This window comes from Plectropomus leopardus, chromosome 17 (assembly GCF_026936395.1).
Source record: "Plectropomus leopardus strain MGB_pleo_1.0 chromosome 17, ASM2693639v1, whole genome shotgun sequence".
NCBI lineage: Eukaryota > Metazoa > Chordata > Actinopteri > Perciformes > Serranidae > Plectropomus > Plectropomus leopardus.
In genome coordinates this window covers 1,620,796-1,625,670 of record NC_142192.1, presented here as the reverse complement: position 1 = coordinate 1,625,670, position 4,875 = coordinate 1,620,796, and positions in this window count along the sequence as shown.

Here is a 4,875-nt window from a genome sequence, read left to right as displayed (position 1 = left end):
CTGTAGATGTTAAGGGGATGTTATCCCTGTGGCTGGCCAGTCCTGACTGGCTGTATGCTGGCAAAGCTCAGAGAACGCAGCACACCAGTAAAGATAATGATGATAACACACCATCAGATTAACTACTACAGCCGGACATTTTTATTAATAGTTTTCTGACCTTCACGTGGTAAAAGTGATCAGGAGAAGGGCCTTGTTGCAACCATTGTGTTCACCATCACCCCACAGTATTCACACAGTGGGCGTGTGTGCAATCCATTATAAGATCTTTTTTGCAATGATTAAGTTTGAATCACACATAAAATTATACATAGACTATAACATAGGCAATACACAGGGAACAGAAAAATGGGTTTGTCCATTTTGGGCTACTGTGGACCATGGCAGAAACATGATACATTCCCAGTCCAGAATTTTTACGAATTGGTAAGACCAGAGGTATCAAATTTTGTATATTGAAAAGTCTGTAGCTCTAGATAATCAAAGCTTAGTCACAGTCATCAGCCTTTAGAGACACCAATCGTTGATCCACAGAATAACATAAAAAAAAATCTACCTCTTTCATTTAAAGTATTAAAACTGATCATCATCATAACAAATATTAAACTGTCATATCACTATCCATTCTCAAGTATTTATTTATTTATTTATTTTATAATTATTTTATTTTGATTTTCAAACAACAAAAAACGATTGATACACGATACATAATTATAATAAAAATATCCAAAACAAGAAGACAAACAAAAGAAAGAACAAACAAAAACCCAGACACAAACAAAACCAAACAAAAACAATTACACAAAAACAATAAATAAATACACAACACAAAATTATAACAGACTCACCGTGAAAACTAACAAGCTCAACCTCCTAATTTCATGTCCTTTATCATTACATTAATCTCTATCTTTCAGCGAATTAAATTAACTCCTATTGAACAGTTTAATAAATGTCCCTTATTTTAAGCCATGCTATTTATTTATCCTACTGGATAAATTAAATATAACAACAGCACAAATAATTCATATCCAAACCGTGGGAGGAGCAAAATTACTATGTTAGATCAACACCTTTGTTAAACATATAACTTTATGAACTCAACACTTGTAATACATTTCCCCATATGTTTTCGAATTGAATTGTTTTTTTCAGTGGCTATAAGCTTTTCCATGTTCAAATAAGAGAGGGAGGACATATAAATTTCCAATGTTGTAGAATAAGTTTCTTTAATATCAAAGATGAGAAAAGAATGATCCATTTTTGTGGAAAATGCATATTATTATTAGAAACATCTTGCAAAATACACAGTGATGGGTTGAAATGAAGCTTCGTACTAAGAGCCTCAGATAGCCAATTCTCTATTTCCAACCAAATCTTCTGAATTTTATAACATTCCCAGAACGCATGAACCAGAGAATCTGGGGTTCCACATTTTAAGCAGTTATTTGAGACTTTTCCATCATACTTATGCATTTTATCCCTGGTACAATATATTCTATACATTATTTTATACTGAATCAGGCGTAAATTTTCATTGACTGTAATATCTCTTGTTATATTCCAACATTGTTCCCACTTGGAATTTATATCCTCCCTTCCTAAATCCTGGTTCCATAAACAAGTTCTAGATTTCAACAAATTATCAACCAAATATGACTTCTGCAAAATTTTATAGACTTTGCCTGTTAAGCTGTGACATGTTTCAGAATTGAATATAAGTTTTTCTAGTTCACTATGTTGTCCTGAAAATTCTAAGTCAAAACTATGGAATAGGCTCCTCAACTGCATGTACCTGAAAAATTCCCCATTAGAATGATCATATCTGCTTTTAAAGTCAGTCCAGGAAATGAATTTGTTACCATTCATTAAATTTTCAACTGTTTCAATACCTCTTTCTCGCCATGTAGACCAATTTAACACTTTATTCTGGTGAGTTATCCAAGGGTTATTCCACAATAAAGTTTGCTTCGGCAGTGTTATAGATTCACTTAAAAGACTCTTCATTTTTCTCCATGATGCTGCTAGATTTCTAACCATAAAATTGGCAGAGCTATTTTTTTTAATTTTGGAAAACAAATATGAAAACAGGTTTTGAGGGCTGACCTGAGCATTTTCAACCTGAATCCATTGTTCTTCATCCGTATGTTTAACAATATGGTGTAGGTATAGTGCCTGATTTGCAAAGTAATACAATTCTAAATCTGGGAGGTTAAATCCTCCCATACTTTTTGATATATGTAAAACTTTTCTCTTTATTCTTGGAGTTTTCTTTTCCCAGATGAATTCTGAAATAAAAGAATATGCTTTTTTAAAGAAAATTTTTGGTGGGGTTACAGGGACTGTAGAAAAAAGAAAAAGAAATTTTGGAAGCCACATCATTTTAAATAAATTAATTCTTCCAGTGATATTTAACGGTAGATTTGACCATTTATTCATTTCAGATTGCATGCTGTTAAGTAGTGGAATATAATTATCGTTGTAAATCTGTTTCTTACTAGTATTAATATTACATCCCAAGTACTTAATTTTAGATGTCCATTTAAATGCCTCTCTTAGCGTATTTACTGTATTTTTGGATTTTCCTATTACTATTACTTCTGTTTTTCCTAAATTAATTTTATACCCTGAAACCATTGAATATTCATTAAATATTGTAAGCAAAGGTTGAATAGATTCATCGAAATTATTTAAGTACATCAAAAGATCATCAGCAAATAAATTCAGTTTGTATTGTTCTTCTCCTATAGTGATACCGGTGATTTGCTGATCTTGTCTAATTCTCTCTGCCAGAGGTTCCATTGCTAAAGCAAAGAGAAGTGGGGACAGAGGACAACCTTGTCTTGCACCTCTCTCCAAAGTAAATTCCTCTGAAAGAACACTGTTGGTAAAAATTCTAGCTTTAGGGAATTTATACACAAGTCTCACAAAATTAAGGAATTCCCCTGGGAAATTAAATTTTTCCAAAACTCTAAAAAGAAAAGGCCACTCGAGGCGGTCAAACGCTTTTTCAGCGTCCACTGCCATAACAGTCAAATTTAAATTGTGTTTTTTAGCATGCTGAATGATACCAAAACAAGTTCTTGTATTTGTCTGCAGACACCTGTTTTTAATGAAACCTGTTTGGTTTTTATGTATCAAGTCTGGTAGAATCTTTGAAAGTCTATTGCTCATGAGTTTAGTTAATATCTTATTATCACAGTTGATTAAACTAATGGGTCTGTAGTCAGCAGGTGATTCCCCAGATTTTCCTGGTTTCAGTATAACAGAGATAATTGCTTGATACATAGATTTAGGCAGTGCCTGATTTTCTAACATATGTCTGGTCATTTGAATAAATATTGGAGCCAGTTTACTCCAGAATGTCGAATAAAATTCAATTGGAAAACCATCCATGCCTGGTGCTTTTTTTTAGTAAAAATGTTTTAATTGTTTGTAATATTTCAGCTTCGGTAATCTCTGAACTTAAAATTTCCCTTTTATCCTCTGAGAGTTGTTTTAAATGGATTCTATCTAAGAAGGAATTTGGATCGCTTAAATTGCCTTGTTCAGATTTGTGCAGCATTTCATAGAACGATTTAAAAGTACTATTGATAAGTTTATTGTTTCTAATAAGTGCATCTGACTCGTTGTCTCTGAGAATTATTGTTGGTCTAGACTGTATTGTCTTTACAAGTGATGCTAAATGTTTACCCGATTTATTTGCCATTAAATAAAATGCTTTATTTGAATTAAATCTATAGTTATTGGCTCTTTTTGAAAGTAAAAGTTCATACTCTTGTTTTGCTTTGGTCAATTTGTCCCCCAGTCCTAAAGACTTTTTATGACATGATTCCAGTGTCTTAATTTCTCTTTCTTTGTCTTTAATTTGGGAGTCTAAATCATTTTTCTTCTTTGACGAAAATGAAATTATCATTCCTCTCATGTAGGCTTTAAACGTGTCCCAGATTATATCAGGGGATGGTGTATCCTGTTGTCCATTATTTACATTTGTGTTGATAAAGCTATCAATGTTTTCATTAACATATTTCACAAACTCTGCATCGAGTAAATGTGCTCTGTTCATTCTCCATATGTGATTACTCTTTTTATTTTCCATCGGCACAATTAGACAGGATACAGGGGAATGGTCTGAGATAACAATTTCATGAATCTTTGAACTCAATACATTTTCTAAAGCCGTTTTTGAAATAAAAATATAATTAATCCTTGAATAACTGTTTTTACACTTGGAATAGTATGTTTAATCCTTTGTTGTTGGAAATAATATTCTCCATGTATCTTCCAATCTATTTGTCAATAAAAAATCTTTCAATTTTTTTGGAGGGTCTCTGAAGCCCCCTTTTTTATTCTCAAGTATTTATAATCTGTTTACTTGTCATCACGTCATTACAGTCACAACAGCTTCTACATCCTCCTTGTTTGCTCCAAGTTATTTCTACATACACAAAGACATTGATTTGATTTCAATTTCACAGGAACTTTGATGGATAAACCAGGTAGAGTGACCATAACAAGCTGGTATGACCAGATAAATCATCAAAAATTAAACAAAAACACAACTTAAGCCACCCAAACAAGCTGCTCAATCAGTTTAACCATCGTCAACAGGTAAAGCTGGACTTTTTCAGAGGGGTGATGTATTTGGTCCGAGTCTGATTTTGAATGGCTGAAACTATGTTTAGTAAGGAATTGTTCATAAACGTATACACTTACACTATCATCCATTAAGGTAGCTGTAGACCATGTTTATTTCTCATGCAAACTGTCCAAAAATAAGGATTTATTTTGTTGAAGTGTAAGTGTTGTGCTATTCCTGAGGGTTAGTTCGTGTGGTACACAGAGGCAGCGCTTGGATTTCCAACAGCAGTGCCT